Raw genomic sequence first — 19,599 nt, forward strand, 5'->3', positions numbered from 1 at the left:
GTTATGTGAATAAGAAGAAAAAGCTTACCTGCAGCATCGGACCATTAAATGACGATGAAGGAAAACATACGAATGATGAAAATGAGATGGCCTCAATCCTTAAAAAAAAAATTGCGTCCGTCTTCACAGACGAAGATTGCTCAATGTGTCAGCCACCAGAACATAAAATGTCCCAAAACGTTTTAAATCAACTCATAATTACCGAAAGTGATGTCGTACAAATGATTGATAAGCTCAAAATAAATAAAGCCCCGGGACCTGACAAAATTTCACCTAGAATTCTGCGAGAAGCCAAAAATCTTGTGCATCCTTTTCAACAAATCATTAGCACTCGGTAAAGTCCCATCAGATTAGAAATGTGGTAACGTAACACCAATATTCAAGAAAGGGGACAAATAACAACCAGGCAACTACAGACAGATTAGCCTGACTTCGATTGTGTGCAAACTGCTAGAGACAATTATCCGTGACGGTGTAGTAATTTTTTTAAGGAAAATAAGATTATGAAAGATTCGCAACATGGCTTCCGTAGCAAAGGCTCATGTCTAACTAATCTCCTCGACTTCTTTCATGACGTCTTTAACAAATACGAGGAATGTAGATCTGTTTATATAAGCTATCTAGATTTTCAGAAGGCATTCGATAAAGTCCCCCACAAACGATTGCTCGATAAATTAAAAACGCACAGTATTTCTGGCAATATCCACAACTGGATTCAAGATTGGCTCTCAGAGCGAAAACAGAAGGTTGTAATCAACGGGGCATCATCTAGCTGGCTCGACGTTAAAAGTGGCGTACCGTAAGGATCAGTTTTGGGACCCGTCTTGTTCTTAATATATATAAATGATCTAGATGACGGACTCCTCTGCAAAGTATCAAAATTTGCTGATGACACAAAAATTACCGGTAAAGTAACAACCACCAAAGAGAAAGAAACTCTGCAATCCGACTTAGATAAATTATCAAGATGGGCTAGCTAGTGGCAAATGAAATTTAACGTTAACAAATGTAAAGTCATGCACATTGGAGGTAACAATGATCACATCCAATACCAAATGAATGGCGAAATACTGGATTCAGTAACTAAAGAAAAATATCTAGAAGTTTTGATATCAAATGACTTGAAACCAAGTCAACACTGCTCAGAAGCTGTTAAAACAGCAAACGAATTAGTTGGCTTCATCGGAAGAGTCTTCGAAAATAAATCAGAAAAAATATTGCTAAACCTTTATAATTCCTTGGTCCGTCCCCATCTCGAATACTGTGTACAATTTTGGTCCCCATACTACCAGAAAGATATTAATAAACTAGAAAGAGTGCAACGGAGAGTGACCAAAATGATACCAAGGCTGAGAAATCTGCCGTATGAAGAAAGACTAAAAAATCTAAACTTATTCTCACTCTCAAAAAGAAGAATGCGAGGAGATTTGATTGAGGTTTTTAAAATGTTCAAAGGCTTTGACAACATTTATGTCAAAGATTACTTCTTACTAGACCAATCAAACACAAGAAGACGCCACGATTTTAAAGTAATTGGCAAAAGATTCTCTACGAACGAAAGTAAGCACTTCTTTTTTAACCGGGTTGTTAACGTTTGGAATTCGTTACCTTCCACCGTCGTTGAAAGTAACACGATAACAACATTTAAAAATTGCTTAGATAAATACTTGGAATCTAATCCGCAAATTAAAATATTATCCTTTGCAATAAAATATGTGACAACCAGACATTTAATTGCAATTGGGTCAATTGGATAGGATAGTGATAGCGGTAGTGTTAGTTCATCTTCTATCGCCTAGCAGTAGTGTTAGTTCTTCCTTTGTGTTCCTCCTTCTCTTTTACCTCCACCTCCATCTCCCCTCCTCCAGTATCAGATTTTTTTTCACAAATTTTTGTTATTTCACTTCAGTTTTCCTATTGCTCTTTTCCTTCTCCTCTCGTTCTTTTATGTCAGGCAAACATTTTCCATTTCTTTGTTACAATATCTTCTTTTCTCTCTTTTTTTTCTCACCTTCTTTAAGCGACGTTTTAGTTTCCATGACACTTACTCCTTCCTTTTTTTTCTCTCTCTTTTTCGGTGTATATTTCCTTTCTTCTATTTTTTTATCCCAAGCTTCATTGTCCCTCTTCTCTATATACCATGTATATATTTTTATTTTTAGTGTTCTTTTGCGTGACTCTTTCTTTTTTTAACGTTTTTCCTCCCTCTCCAAGCCAAGTGTAAGGCAAAGGATTTAACTGAGTGTTATTATTATTCTTTTTTCCCGAAGGTCTATGTGCCTAATCGCGAGTACATTTGGGACATTACATCTCTCCCTTCACCCCTCCCTCCATTACATCATGAGGACGTATTCATGTGTAAGAACAGATTAGGAACTTTAAATCTAGAAGAAAATTTCCCACTCTCCAGTTCAGGATCGCATTAGAGGAATATTTTTAGGCTTTTCAACACATAAATGTTCCATCACGAAGCAAGGTAGCAGAACCTTGACTTGAATTACGAAGTGTTAGAAGAGACCTTCGTCAAGGAATACGAACATAATTGTAGGCATTCGGCGGGTATCACGTGATGAGTCATTCAACATTAAATACCCCTTCTCGACAGGTAGGTTCAAGTGGTTCAGTGAAATATTATTGGAAATTATGAAAGATATTGAGATAGTAGTAACCTTAATATGTATTAGGATCCAACACTAGATCCCCCTCCTGACAGGTGGGATAGGAAGTTAAACAGACATTATTACACTAGAAGCGAGATGTATAGTGATCGTAAAAATCCTGTGTATTCGATTGTAAGAACTTATATAAAAATCGTCACAAAAGAAAGGGATTGTAGCCGAGAATATCATTTACCAACGATAAAATTGTGTGGTTAGATGATTAGGTGAATATTAAGATAGATTACTATGTGTAGAGTGATATTTATAAAGATGGCAGGAGGGTTATAGACGTAATACCCACATGTTCTACTCACTTCATTAAGGGCGTTAAATCATTACCCCTACGCTAACACTATATTTGGTAAATTGTTAATGGTAATCCAGGATAAGGATTTTGCTTCCTTTTGAACAATTTAAAAGAGCATGTAATTGGATAGGGATCTCACAGGAAAAGAGACGAACATTCTTGTATGGTGGAGAAGCGTTATATAGCTACCCCCACGCCTATGTTTGGTATGAGTGTAATTACGCATCATTTGTATCATATTTACATTGCATTGAGAACAGAGTAAGGAGGGAATATATGTTTTAAATGTGGATAAGACTCAAGATGATATCGTCTCATAGATCAGTAAAAGAACTTTATGTAAAATTGAAATTTTCTTTAATTCCCTTTAACCTTGATCTTGCAATATAACGTAACAAAAAAGGGCCTAAAAGGGGGTGGGGTGTGTGAGGAATAAAGCCGTGTGTTGGTCATAAGCTACCACGTGTTCTGATACTGTATATATATTTAGCTCTGTGACTGGGAGGATGGCAGCGAATTAATGTAGGATTTCCCAATCAACATTGTATAGATATATTTGAATAACTGTCATTTTCGTCCATGGTGCTCGGGATTGGATACGATTTTATGAAGGCGCACCATCTTGTCCATCCATTCATCAATAATGAAACGTAGTCGCCTAATACGATCTTTACCAGTATGGCACTATATATTTAGCGGCAACGGTGGGGTTTCCGTCATTAGCTAACCTGATGTACACCTAACCTTGCGTTAATGGAAACATGGAAAGTATCACTAGTAGGACGCAGTCAAATACCAATAGTTTTGTACAAACCGGACGTTGATGTCCAAGTGTATATGGTACCGGGGGAGGGTGGGTGCGAGAACCAATACATTTTTCGAGCACTATAGGCTTAATAGTGTATTATCATGGGGACACAACTTGTCCTGTGGATTGGATGTAATGACATCAGAGACGGAATAGATCCTGGGCAATTAACAAATAAAATCATAGAAATAGTGGGTGAGATTGAAGAGGAATGTGGCGCGTCAGTTAGTTTTGGTAGAACCACGTATCTACTTGGGGGATGGACCCGTTAGTGCGGAAGAATATAAGAAAGCACAAAGGGCAGTGAACAAAACCAAGAAAGCGATAAGGTTTCAGACAATTCAGTGCAACAACACTAAATTTGTAGAAACTTTAGCAGAAAATTATGTACATTGGACAGAGACAATATAAGTTAATTATGGTTATTGAGGGACAGAAAGAATTCGAAGACGCATAATCAAAGGAAATTAATCAATAATGAAAGGTAGAACTGAATGGAAAATTAAACAGGAAGAAGGGGAAGGGGCATGTGATACAAGCAAAGAGAAGATAGTTGGGGAAATAGGAGAGACACTAACTGCATTGAAAAACCTATTACAAGTATACACACCAAATCACCAACACACACCCATAACTCCAACAAGGAAGGATAGACTAAGGGGACTCACGAAACCAAGAGACATTTCCATACTGACATTGGAACAATTACAGGGACTTGAAGCCACAGCTAGGTGATAATTATTCATTGAGTTAATGAAATAGTGTAGTAAGGAGGACCAGGAGATGGCTAGAATCGCGAGGAGTAGGGTCAGTCCTGAATTAGCCATTCTCATACACAATAGCCAAGCAAAGAAAGTCATCCACTCATGGAGATAATTTCAAACCATATAAGACAGAATTTAACATTGAAATAAACCACGATCGAGCGTGGCGGGAATTAGAGAACATGAGGTATGACTGGACCGAATCACCACAAACATTCATACAGAAATTTAAATGCCAACATGCAGTAGAGACACGATTTCCTCACGAAAGACTACCAAACAGAGAAAGGATCATCAAAAACAAATCATGGAACGGATTATCAACCAAATTGAAAGAAAGGATAGAAAGATTTCTAGAAGATGGGCATACACTGGATAGGTTAGAGAATGAAAGACAGTAAAACGAAGGAGATTACGCAATGGATTCCTATAGTGCCCAACTCATATCTAGCGGCTGATGTACTATTAGGTTGTGACGTTTTGAACCGAGCAGATTTTCATTGTAATGCCAGGAAGAAAGCATTATGTTGGGGAAAAGCGTCATATCCATTCAAGAGAATCATGAGTCAACGGGAAGCGCCACAACGCTCAATGAGAACCCTAAAAACCACTTGCAAGTTCATTTAATCACTCCGGTATTTCTAAAACCATACCAAACTAAATTCATAACAACCTCAGTGAGAGAGGAACTCGACACGAGGCTCATAGTATATCTCCAAGCTAATTATAGCCATAACAGACATCCGTACTTAATGAACGTAAAGGAAGAAAACTCAATATATATAACGTTAGTTAACAACCCGAAGAAAGTGCGGAAGTATAAAAAAAGAATTACCATGGACTCATACATAGTAACTAGGGAAAAGACCCCACTCAAAATAAATGTTATCAGAGAAATTCACAATGATTTACGACCAAATTACTACCAGGTAAAACTAGAAGAAACTAGAGTAGAGAAGCTGAGAGCGAAAACCAGGGGACAGAATTGGGAACACCATACGTGCATGGAACAGGAAGAACTGAACAAATTAATCCTACGACATGGACAACTATTTATACTGGGAAGCAATGAGTTAGGACTGATCGAAGGCCCGCCAGCTCATATACGGGTTAGTGACCCTCAACCCAGTCGAGCACTTATGTATCTTTATCCCAAACAGGTGAAAACCCTCATCTCTGAGATGCTGACAGATATGAACAGAGGGTTATTATCGAGAAACCGACTGCAACATGCTTATCTCCAATACTCTTAGTGAACAAACCCGACGTTACCAAAATCATCTGTTCGGACCATAGACACGTGAACGAATAACTTGTTGACATGAATATTATGTAACCCTAGATATGAAGCAGCGACCTCACCATCTTCAGTTGTTGTGTGTCCTTGTATAGGTTTAGAAGGTAACCATTCGGACTGAATTGTGCACCAGCCATTTTTTCGAGATGCACGACAGACGTGTTGAACCCCTTACTACAGAAAGGATGGGTTAGAAATTGTCTGGATGACCTAATACTATGGACACCCACTTTTGCAGAATTAGTGAAACGACTAGGAGAACTATTCTCATTATTGCAACAAAACAGAGTGAAGTTGAACTTTGGTAAAAGCCTTTTTGGGTTAAAGGAGGTCACGTTCCTGGGACATGTAATATCGGTGAAAGATAGTCCATTCCATTCATGGGATCACTCGTTGCTGAGTATGATTCTCTACACGAGCTAACATCGCAAAGCGAGATTATGACTGGTGTGTGCGCAGGTGGCTGATGAGACCAATACGTGACCTACACACACGGTGACAGTAAGGGCATATATGGTGATGAGTATGGGGTTGGTTTGTTGTTGTCCGCTGTTCTGAGCGTTCTTTATGACGTGTTCTCTTCTCTTCCAGTTTTGCCGTTCTCCTGGCTTCTAGACGCTGAACTCCATTGGCAATTGTAGTTCTCCATTTGGGGCGATCACGGCTAGCTTCTTCCCAGGAGTCAGTGTTGATGTTACAGTGGTCCAGGCAGCGTTTGATAACATCTTTGTACCTTTTCCTCTGGCCTCCACGAGATCGTTTGCCGTGGGTCATTTGAGCGTAGAGAACTTGTTTAGGGAGACGATCGTCTGGCATCCTGTTGACATGGCCAGCCCAACGAAGCATATGGTGGGTAATCGCGGCTTCTATGCTTTGGGAGTGGGCCTCTTTCAGGACGCTGGTGTTGGTGCGCCTGTCATGCCAAGAGATTCCGAGTAGTCTACGTAGACATCTCTGGTGAAATTTCTCCAGAGCCTTGATGTGACGTGCATATGGTACCCACGTTTCTGCGCCATACAGGAGGGTTGGGATCACGACGGCTTTGTAGACAGCGATCTTAGTTGTCTTACGAATGTTGTGATCATCGAACACTCTTTGCCTAAGTCGCCCGAAAGCTACACTAGCACTGGAGATGTGGTGTTGCACTTCAGCGTCAATTTTTGCCGTTTGTGACAGGAAGCTGCCAAGATAAGAGAAACAATTAACATTCTCTAAAAGTACACTGTTTGCAGTGATGGAGGGTGGTGAGGGAGTAGTATTAGGTGGAGGTTGGTAGAGGACTTTGGTTTTGCTCGCATTCAGCTTCAGACATGTAATATGGGTGAAAGATAGTAGACCATTGCCGAAGAATGTAGACGCAATCTTTGAGATGAAATAACCAAAGAACGTATATAAGGTAAGAAGATTCCTGGAGATGTGTGAATTTTACAGGAAGTATATACCAACTTTCGCTAATATCGCGATACCACTCACAAAATCAGATTCTACATATGTTTGGTATAATAATTGCAAGGAAGCGTTTGAACACCTGAGAGAGAAAATGCTCCAATACTAGCGAAGGTATGGAACGACCAACCATTCTTACTAACTACCAATGCCAGCAACCCACACGTAGCTGTACTGAGCCAGGTGCAACTGAACGGGAGCATTAAACCCATAAGATATTTCTCAAAGAAGTTGAACCCGTGCGAGACGCGATATGCAGTAACAGATAAGGGGGCACTTGCGATAATATTAGCAAGCAGGAATTTTCACCAATACTTATGGGGACCTTTATTCACCATCATTACGGACCACCGACCCCTAACCAGCGTGTTCAAAAGAAAAACCAAGTCACCACGTATGAAAAGGTGGATCTTAGAAATAAGAGAATATCAGTATGTGATCTAATACGTAAAAAGGAAGGAAAATACCTTAGCCGACCAACTATCGAGGCCAGTTAGAGTAATTACGTGAACACTAGAAGCCACTTGGTTGGAAGATGATAAAACTACTTTCAAGGATAAACAAAGGGAGAGTTCCACATGGCAGGATTTAGCCAGTTATTTGGAAGGAGGTAAATTATCAGGTAGACATTTAGCAAAGACAACTCTAGAACATTTCGCTTTAATAGATGATATCTTATATTCCGTTAGTGAGAAATCAGATGGAAGCCTGTACTACACGCTTATACTCCCCCCACAATCTAGTTCAGGAAGTAGCAAAACATGCACGTGAATTAACAGGTCACCTAAAACAAAAGAAGACCATTAATAAAGCCTAGGGGTCATTCTATTGGCCTAACTTAAAAGTATATGTATGTAATTTTGTAAAAAGATGCATTACTTGCCAAAGGTTCAAGGGTTCGCAAGGGTTGTCAAAGCAATACAAAGAGGTTCCCCCTGCTACAGAAGCAAAGAACAAATAGGTATAGATATAGCGGATATGGTATCCAGATCACAGGGTTAGAGGTATATCCTGACCCTAATCGATCATTACAGTAGGCTCGAATTTTTTTTTACATTACATACAAAACACCATCAAAAGATAATAAACTCCTTATCCGTCCCAATATTTGCGGACATCCCAGAGAGCATCATCATGGACAACGGCACGGAGTCCACCGACACAGCATTCTGAGAGCTGTGTGAGGAGCAGCAAATTACTCTCCTCTACACCACCCCATATCACCCGTAGGCAACTGGTGTAGTAGATCAGATGCATCGAACGTTGAAGAGCCTCCATGCAACATTGCGCCAGGGACATAAAAAAAGAAAAGAAAAAAAAGCCGGATCTATTACTGGCCTGTCAGAAGAAAATCACCCTATCTCGCCTCCTTCGGAAGACGCCCACCAAGAATAGTAGGATATAGACACCCCTGTGTAAAAGGAGCGGAAGGTGAAGTAGAGGTTGCTCACCAAATCATCAGGGAGACTCACCGAAAGATGACGGCGGAATATCGGAGTGTAGCAAATCGCAAGAGGGGCGAAAAGAAAATTAAAGTTAGGAAATTAGTGCGGATCCTGAAGTAAACCATTTTGCCGGGTACCTGTCGCAAACTGAATCCCAAATGGGAAGGACCATATAAAGTTGTAGGAGTGATAATAGGTCATAGCGTACATGTATTGGAAAATCCTTTTTTGGGGAAAGGAACGATAAGGGCGGCTGTTCAGGTGAAACCATATATTGGTGCAGAGGAATGGTTCGTGGGACCTGTTAAAAGATAGTTCCAACCGGACCCGGAAGTGGAAATACTTGAGAGTGCGTCGCGCACTAAGACGATTAATTGAGGAGTGCTAAACAGACACTTGGAACAACTCTATCAATTAATAGTGTTCTTTTCGCGGCATTAAGTAACAGTCCAAAAAAGGTTATTGTTCTCATTATTCTAATTAATCTGAATATGAGATAAGGTGCCTGTATAAATACCATGTCAGGATTAATGCTTACATAATTCATATGTATGAGTAATGTATTATGAATGTATCAGGATTAAGGATATGTATATATATATATATATATATATATATATATACATATATATATATATATATATATATATATATATATATATATATATTTATTTGCTGGTACATTGAGACAAGTTGATGAAGGTGGAACAAGAAGTCACGTGTCTAGTTCTGCGTTCCTGAGTTTATTCCGGACTGGTTTCGCTCTTTGTTTCTTCAGAAGAAGCATAGAGCGAAACCGGTCAGGAATAACCTCAGGACCTCGGAACTAGACCCGTGACTTCTTTTTCCACCTTCATCATAAATATATATAAATATATATACATATATATATATATATATATATATATATATATATATATATACGTTTGTGTGTATTGTAAAGGATTTGTTAGCAACAGACAGGTGAAGGAACTTTATATAAACTTAAATGTGGTTAAAAAGTTGATGTCAAAGTCTAGGAGAGACACTATCCATGATGATTATTGAGGACTCTCATTGGAGTAGTGTTGGAAAACAAGGAAATTCTTTAGATCGAGTTGAGACCGTGAACAATTACCCGCTTGACAGGGGGTAGGATTTTAGGACCTGGTGGACAATCGCCGATTGCCCAGAAGTGAGACCACAGAAGAAGGAGTAGTGTTCTACCCATGGGGCGAATCCGTAAGAGAGAGTCGTGGATTAGCTCGGTCGCAGTGGCTGTACATGTCCAGTCAAGTCTCGAGTAAGAGGTCAATTGGGAAATCCAGTAAATACAAAGATTGGTGGAGAATATTCATAGTAAATCGGTGTACCCAAGGGTCACCTGTGATTAGTACATTTACGAGTGTGCTGGGTTAGGGAGTACCTCATCAACTAATAAAAAGTAGTCATTCTCTAAGAACGACAAGGTGGAGTTTATTGTGGGGTTTGATCAACTCAGAGAGAATCGTTCACATGTTGTTGCGGGAATTTTTCTTCCCGGGGGATGTAAGGCCGTGTAAGGCCAAGGATTTAATTGAGTATTATTTTTTTCCTCGAAGGTCTACGTGACTAAACGCGAGTAGGCATTTGGGGACATTAGATATCTCCCTCTATCCCTCCATTACGTCATGAGGACGTATTCATGTGTAAGAACAGATTAGGAACCTTAAATTTAGGAGAAACTTCCCTACCCTCTTGTTCGGAATTCCATTAGAGGAATATATTTAGGGTTTTTAACACATAAATGCTCCATCACGAAACGAGGTAGTGAAATCTTGATTTGGATTACGAAGTGTTAGAAGAGACCTTCGTCAAGGAATACGAACATAATCGTGGACATCCGGCGGGTATCACGCGAGGAATAGTCATTCAACATTAGATACCCTCTCTCGACAAGTAGGTTCAAATGGATCAGTGAAATATCATTGGAAATTATGAAAAATATTGAGACAGTACTTCGTAACCTTTGTATGTATTACGATTTAACATTAGATCCCCTCCCCTCCTGACAGGTCGGATAGAAAGTTAAACAGACATATTATTACACTAGAAGCGAAATGCGTAGTGATCGTAAAAGTCCTGTGTATTCGGTTGTAAGAACTTATATAAAAAATGTCATAAAAGAAAGGGATTGTGGCCAAGAGTCTTCTTTCCCAATGATGAAATTATGTGGTTAGATTATTAGCTGGATATTAGATATTAGGATAGATTATTATGTGTAAAGTGATATTTACAAATATGGCCAGTGGTTATGGACGTAATACCCACATGTTCTACTCACTCGACTGAAGGCGTTAAATCATTACACCCTACGTTAACACTATATTTCGTGAATTGTTAATGGTAATCCAGGGTAGATTTTGCTTCCTTTTGAACAGTTTAAAACAACATGGAATTGGATAGGAATGTCAAAGGAAAAGAGAAGAACATTCTTGTACGATGGGGAAGCGTTATATAACTACCCCCCACGCCTGTGTTAGGTATGGTGTAATTGCGTATTATTCGTATCATATCTATATTGCATTGAGTACAGAGTAAGAAGGGAATATATAAATGTGGATAAGAATAAAAATAATGTCATCTCATAGATCAGTAAAACAACTTGATGTAAATTTGAAATTTTCTTTAATTTCCTTTTAACCTTGATCTCACATATATAACGTAACACAAAAAACGGCCCAATAAGGAGGGGGGGGGGATGGAATAAAATAGTGTGTTAGTCACGAGCTACCACGTGTTATAATATATATTTTTAGCTTTGTGATTGCAAGGGTGGCAACGAAACATGATAACCAACTTGTGATTACTAATCAAAACAATCCGAATTAACGTAGGATTTCCCAATCAACATTGTGGAGATATATTTAAATAATTGTCATTCTCGTCTATGGTGCTCGGGATTGGACACTATCTTATGAAAGCGTAAAATACATTTCAAACACCCATTCATTAATAATCAAACGTAGTTGCCTATTACAGTCACTTCCCATATGGCACTATACGAGAACTTTTATTTTTGCAGAAATTTTCTTCCTTCATCTCACTCTATCTTGGCCTCAAAAATATCCATCGCCTCGTGATTAATATCATTATATATATATATATATATATATATATATATATATATATATATATATATATATATATATATATATATATATATATATTTTATCTCTTAAAGGCTTTCTTTGCCCGCCTCTCTGTATATTGTATCACACGGGTTTAGTTCATTAGACATATTCAAATTTGTTTCTTTTGTTTCTTCTCTCTGTACAACTCTATAAAATAGAATAGTTTGGAAAGGAAAACCAGCGATGGTGATTTCTGTTCAGAAAGAGGCCAAAGAAAATAAGATAAAGAAAAGTGAGTATAGGATAAATAGATAAGATAGAAATTAGAATAAATTATTTCTAGTATATGAGATATATAGATAGATATCTAAATGAAAAAGGAAGCACAAATAAGTACAAATAAATAGAATTATAAATGAATGAATAGGTGAATAAACAAACAAAAAGTAAATGAATGAATATATAAATGACTAAACAAATAGGTAAACTAATAGAAAAATAAATGAATAAGTAAATGAACAGATAAATAAATAGATAAATAAATAAACATTAGATTAACAAATCAATTAGTAAATGAAAAAGAATTTAAAAAGAATAAAAATGTGCAAGCAGTTATGTGTACAGTCACAAATAAATGTTTTGACCCACCCAGAGTTCTCACAAGGTCAAACGTCAATATTATTTGTCTGCCGAGTTCGTAGTATATTTTCCTATGTTGTTTATATTTTTTAACAGGTAAAAAAATTGTCAAAGAATTTTAATTTTGTACTGTGAAAAATTCTGGTTGGGTAAATTTTTTTGTTCGTTACTGCATAAGGCTTGGGGTTAGGCTTTGTAATATATTGTTCAACTGCTTGAACATCGAAATCAAATGGATAACTAAAATGTATAATCTAAATAGAGTGAAAATGTTTGGTTTATGTATGTTGAGTGGGAGGTGGTTATGCCTTTGTAAAATATTGCTTAGTTATTTGTTAAACTGAATTTTGATACTTCGACCAGATATAACGTAGATAGCCAATGAACTTTGTTTCTTCAACAGAGCAGGTTGTTCCTTTGAATAGCAGACTTTTTTATATATACATTCCTTATTTATTAAATGTTTTTTATTTCATTCTATCTCATTTATTTATATATTTTATTATTTTGTTTCTGACAGACATTGTGGTTTGCAAATGGAGCATACCTGCTTGATTGGTGAGGTAGGGTCTTTTATAAGCTAAATAAAATTGCAAAGCTGTAGCTAGAACGTATAGTTAAAAGATTTATCAACCTAGTGAATAGCACATAAATGACCTTGGACTAAATAAATCGTTTATTGGTAGCTAGAATAAATGCACAAAATGTCACCAGCCCTGAGCGAAAAGGTTCATCGCCTGAACCAAGGTTCTTTGCGTTTTCTATTTACCAAAGTGAGACCGTGCATTTCGTTTTCTATGCAACGAATTCTCTCTTCATCCTCATCGCATCTTCTTTCCTTCGATATTTTCTCTATGCCCATTCCTCTTTTAGATATCTCCGCTCTCAACTTTTCTCCTATCTTACTTTTATTTCGATTCTCTTGTGACGGATTTAATCCTTCCCATTTTCTTTCTCCCTCAGACTTTGCTGCTCGTGTTTTCTCACTGTCGTTTTCTTGAATGCAAAGTCTCCTTTCTTCTCGCAAGGCTGACCAGCCATCGATGTTTTATCCATTTGACCCCCTTTGCATTTCAATGGTCCTTTGGTCAAACAGCCCGGGCTGAGGTGAGCATTTCTTTCCGATGTTGTTGCGTAAACCCGCGCACACGCGCACACATGAGCACATTTATAGATACACACATAGGCACTCGCGGTCATGTCGTCACACATTCATACATTCATATACTTATGCACTCACACATTCATACACTCACACACAAATATATGTACGTGTCCATACATACACACATTCACGCATATGCTTCTACCCACGTTAACACACATAAACACACACACAGAAAACACTACATACACACACACAAACACTACGCGCGCACAAAACCACACACACACACACACACACACACACACACACACACACACACACACACACACACACACAAACAAACAAACAAACAAACAAACAAACAAACAAACACACACATACACACACAGTGGCTTGCGTATTGATTCACACACCGCCACATTCACTCACATGCATACACACATTCACAGGCTTATTAAGGTGAAAATCGTCTGGTGTTGTCTGAAATAGCCTTTGTATACTACTTTGTTCCAGGAAAGAGATTCATTGTAAACACTTTAACCTCTTTCATATGATGTCCTTCCTCTACTGAATAAAATAATTCAATTTTATTAATAGTAACATCTTTAAGTCCTATCTTCATTGCTATAGTATTAAACCTTTTCATTATAAACCTATTAACTGCAGTTTTTCAATTTCGGTATTCATTTCATTATTATCATTATTATTTTCAGTTCAGGAACACTTCTGTTATCAAAAGTGTTGGGTCTTTAGCAGTTTACATATATTATAATCACGTCTTTTTATTTTTGGGGTCTTTAAATGATAAACTGAGTTTCATGAACTGAGTAGAATCCCTTTGCTATCATAAGATTTAGATCTTCAGCGCAGTTATTATTATATCGGCACATCTATTCTTGGTCTTTATTTAATATTCAGAATTTCAGGAGCTACAGCTCTGATCTACACCCCCCAACCCCTGCATCAACACACACAAACATTACACCGCACCCCACCCGTCCCCTCCTCTTCAGTGCAGACCTGTTTTGTTGGAGTTAATTGCTTTCTGACAGGGAAGGCGCACTTGATTATAGACTTTTGCGTCGTTTGCAAATTCTTGCAGTTGTGCTGTTTAGGCATTTTGGCCAATCATTAGCATAAATTAATGATCGGCTCTGCTTCCCCACCGTGTTTTAAGATACTGTACTTGGTCGTGCGTGTTACAGTTCATCTCTATTTACTCAATTTATTGTGGAGGGGGTTTGGGAGGGGATATGCAAACTGAATAGAATAGTTTGGCGGCAGCTGAAAGGAGTGAAAACTTGCGATATGACACATAATGTTGTTGTTGAGAAGGGTTTAGTTATATTGCTTGCGTAGGGTCTTTACACAAATAATAACATAGCTTAGTGTCAGTTAGAATAATGGATTAAGGATTACCGACAAACGCGGTGAGGTCATCATAGAATGATATTTTCATTTATGTCTGCAGACATTGCAATACTCTCGTCTCTTGTGGACCGAACTAAAGGGTTCTCACTGTCTATAGTTTAATTCTTGTCAAACTTCAGCTTAGAAATAGATCATGCCTATTAATAGGTTGTGTTACATATTTGGAAGAATACATGTGATCTTTTTTATTTTAGTACTGAGAATTATTTTTTTTACTAATAACCGAGGCAGTTTAAGATTGTATAATGTAGTTCATAAAACCCAATACAACATTTTAGTGCGAAAAGAATATCTTTATTGAAAGAAAGTCTAACCTGATGTTTGACTAGAGAGTGGTCACTTGTGCGACCTAAGAGCACGAAGAGTGTAGTTATGTGATAAAGGATCATCACGCTAATTGGGACCAAAGGTGTACCTGCGGAAAACAAGAATTTATCGCTAATTTTGGACTAATTCGGAACAACATCTTTACAAATTAGCGGATGATTCGAACAATCAAAAAAGAATTTGTAACGCTCCGCAGACATATAACAATTTTATTACGAAATAATGAGGAAATAACGATAAGACACGATGACTGCGGCTGAAATTGTCGTCTATTCGATATGTATTCAGACAAATAGACTAAATGGCAACCTCTGGTGGGTAGGTGGGGATCTAACCTGGAGTTACGTAGTCATGGGTAAAGCGGTCCCAACATCATGAACATTATTGAGCAATATTCCGTATTATACAATATTATTGATAGTGTAGGGATGGTATTAAAGAATGACACACTATATTGAAAACATCAAATGTACTGGCCAAACACATGTACTTCTTCAATACCATCCCTACACCCTCAATATGGAATATTGGGCAGTAGTATTGGGCGTTTGGGGCCGCTTAAGAGATCCCATCTATGATATAATCTGGCATTAAGGCCGCCGGATAGATCTGGTCGGATATTACACAATTGGATCGGACAAACCAAAATCAGTACATACACGATCCAATCTGGTCGGATCTGACCAGATCTGTCTGACGGTCTCAAGACCAGATCGTATTGTGGATAAAGTGGCTTAGGCATGTTTTATGAAACATACGAGACCCGTTTCATCCTAGTTCCTCCAAACTTAATAAAATGGCCTTGTATTAGCTAGAGCAACTAAAAAAGAAGAAAAAAAAATGCACCATGAGTATATATGTAAATCGAAATAGTTGTCGTTTCAGTCCAAAGAATTTCTCAGAATTGAACAAGATAATCTCAATTTAGAAAAAAAAAAGTATATTTAAATCGATAAATGAAAATAGATGAACAAATGAAATAAAATAAGATTAGATAAATGAATAACCAAACAAACAAATAAATAGGTAAATCTTGGTTGGTGTTGTTCACAACATATGGTTAGCGTTCGAGTGGTACCGGCTTCTATGGAGGCCGAGGAAAACAAGTCTTGTTTCTTGTCTTTATTCGAGTGAATATCTCCCGCTCTCCGAAGAGGAACCGTTCATTATATACATCAATCCGGCAAGGTTGCCGACAAGGAAAAAATATTTACATGGTCACTGTTTCCAGCGAGACTAGACATCGATATGATTTAAGTTTACATACAGGGCTAACAAAAAATAATGATACATCTCTTTGTATCATTTATATATATGTGTCCGTGAGAGGGAATAATAACCTTGTGGAAATTTATTGTCGAAGTGGCAATATCTTCGTTAGTCAGGAATCAAGGGTTTGGTGACAACTGTGCACATCCGAGGACAAGACCCCGATAATTTGGAGTCTCAGGACAATAGACTTGACCACGACGCTTGATCCTTGGTGTACGTCAGGTCTTGACTACCATCTTACACCATTGTGGGGCAATGCAAGTGTATAGGAAACTGCGTCGTTCTAGAAATTGTCCAACATGGCTCGGCGTCGCTACATGTGTCCGGCCTCGCGACACACTCTCTCTTTGGTTTTCACATAAAACTGGATGTCCCAACTGTAAGAGGAGAGAGAAGGAGTGTGTGTCTAAGAGAAGGTGTTGACCTTTCCTAGGTGGCAATGGTGGTAAGAATAGATAGAAAGTAGACAATTCATGATATGGATGAGAATAAATGAGATTTATTGGTTGAAAATAGATGCCTGAATTTTTTGGGCCAAGCGAGACTTTAAAGGTCAGCTATCAACAGATATACCATTCACTAAAAATCATCGAAAAAGTACTTTTCAAAAGCATACAAATAAAGTTTTTACCTATTACAGAAGAATTTATTCAGAAAATTCACTTTTAATTGTGCCTCGCATACCACTTTTCCGAAGTCTAGATATTCAGAATAACAATATTGTTTGTTTGGCAACTGTGACGTCACGAACGCGGAATTCCCCGAACCTTTCCCGAAGCGCACGGGCGGAATGTTTCGAATAGCAGACGACGCAATGAAATGAAGACAAAACTGTTTTTTGGCAAAATTTGATAAGATGTAGATGGTGGAATTATATAGAATACTGTCAGTATGTTTTTTTTATGTACATTAAACTGTAAATACAAAAAGTTATGGAAGTCTTGATATCTGACCTATAAAGGTCAGATATCAAGACTTCCATAATTTTTTGTATTTACAGTTTAATGTACATAAAAAACATACTGACAGTATTCTATATAATTCCACCATCTACATCTTATCAAATTTGGCAAAAAACAGTTTTGTCTTCATTTCATTGCGTCGTCTGCTATTCGAAACATTCCGCCCGTGCGCTTCGGGAAAGGTTCGGGGAATTCCGCGTTCGTGACGTCACAGTTGCCAAACAAACAATATTGTTATTCTGAATATCTAGACTTCGGAAAAGTGGTATGCGAGGCGCAATTAAAAGTGAATTTTCTGAATAAATTCTTTTGTAATAGGTAAAAACTTTATTTGTATGCTTTTAAAAAGTACTTTTTCGAGCAATACGATGATTTTTAGCGAATGGTATATCTGTTGATATCTGACCTTTAAACATTTCTATTTCTTAGGCTATAATGGGGTGTAGGGATCGGTGGAGTGGTAGAGGTGTTTGTGTCTAGTGTTTCGGTCGTGTCTGGTGTTAGTGCAAGAGGGAGCGAAGGTATATTCTCCAGGTCAAGTCCTCTGGGAACTTGTTTGATGTTGCCTAAGTGTAGGATAGCCTCTGTGAGTTTTCGTAAATGTAGATTTTATCTAATTATGAGGTAGGGTTTCGATGACACGGAATGGTCCAAGGAATTTGGGAGAAAGTTTTGATGTGGGCTGGTGGTTGGTGTTGTAAACAATGTCACCTAAAGAAATAGTGCAATCCCTAGAGTGAGCATTTGCCAGTCTAAGCATATCAGGTTTTGAGAAAGTCAGTGATTCATGTACTCTCTTGAAAGAGTGTTGAAGTTTGTCAGTGCGACTTTGACGTAGTCGTTAAAATCATACACAGGGGGGTTCTGACGTAAGGAGGTCATACAGCATTTTCTTATCTGACCCGAATAATACAAAATGAGGTGATTCTGAAATAGATCTATTGATTGCGCTGTATATGCAGGCTTGTATCATAGGTATGTGTTCATCCCAAGATGAGCGTAAGTCTGTGGCAAGGTGCCTTAATGTATTTAGAATATTCCGATTTTTGCGTTCAACGAGTCCATTTGAACTTGAATGGTATGGTGTGGTGTTACATTTGGTAATGTTAAAATGTTTACAGATGTTGGTGAGAATGTCATTGTTGAATTCAGTGCCTTTGTCTGAGATGAGTGTTTTTGTTGTAGTGAAGGGGCAGATGATGTTGTGGATAATGGTTTGTGCGACACTTTTGGCTGTCTTGTCCGCTAAGTGAGAGAAAATCCAAAAAACGTGAGAAATGGTCGATGCAGACGAAGAGGTATTGGTTACCATTTGAGGTGAGTGGTAGCTTGAGTAAATAAATGGCAATAGTTTCAAAGGGTCTAGAAGGTGTTGGATAGTTGCGTATAGGTACGTGACCGCTGATGTGACCTTTATGAGAGATGCACGAGTGACATGCATCGATGTATGCGTGTATGTCTTTGCGCATGGTGGGCCAAAAGTATTTCAATCTGGCTTGCGATAAACATTTCTCCTTACCACAATGTCCTGCTATTGGAGAATCGTGAAGAATTTGCAGTACTTCGGGAACAAGTTACGTAGGAACGACCAATTGTGTAATCGTGCGGTTTGGTTCGTTTTTTTTTTTTTTTTTTTTTTTTGTGAGTAGTGTGGTGTGGTAGAACCTGGTCTATGATCGAGTAATTGTCTATGTTGGGATGAAAGTCGTCTATATTGGTGGTGTCACCTGAGGTGAGATAATAAATGGTTCTTCTCCATAGGATGTCTGTTGCTTGAGCGGCGATAATGCGCTTTCGCCTAATGTCAAGCGGCTGTGCTACCTGCCGTATAGTTTCTACGTGTCTACTAAGGGCATCGGCTACCGTGTTTGTATGACCCTGCACGTAGTGGAATGTAGGCACGAATTCCTGAATGGTGAGGAACCATCTGACGAGTTTTCCAGTGAGGTTCTTTCCTTTGAAAAGGTGGAGAATGGGTTGACGGTCGGTGTATACGTGTATTTAAAGTGTTTGAGGGCATATACGACAGCAAGAGCTTCGA

The sequence above is a fragment of the Oratosquilla oratoria genome, chromosome 7 (assembly GCF_046742065.1).
Source record: "Oratosquilla oratoria isolate Oo_2021 chromosome 7, ASM4674206v1, whole genome shotgun sequence".
NCBI classification, from domain to species: domain Eukaryota; kingdom Metazoa; phylum Arthropoda; class Malacostraca; order Stomatopoda; family Squillidae; genus Oratosquilla; species Oratosquilla oratoria.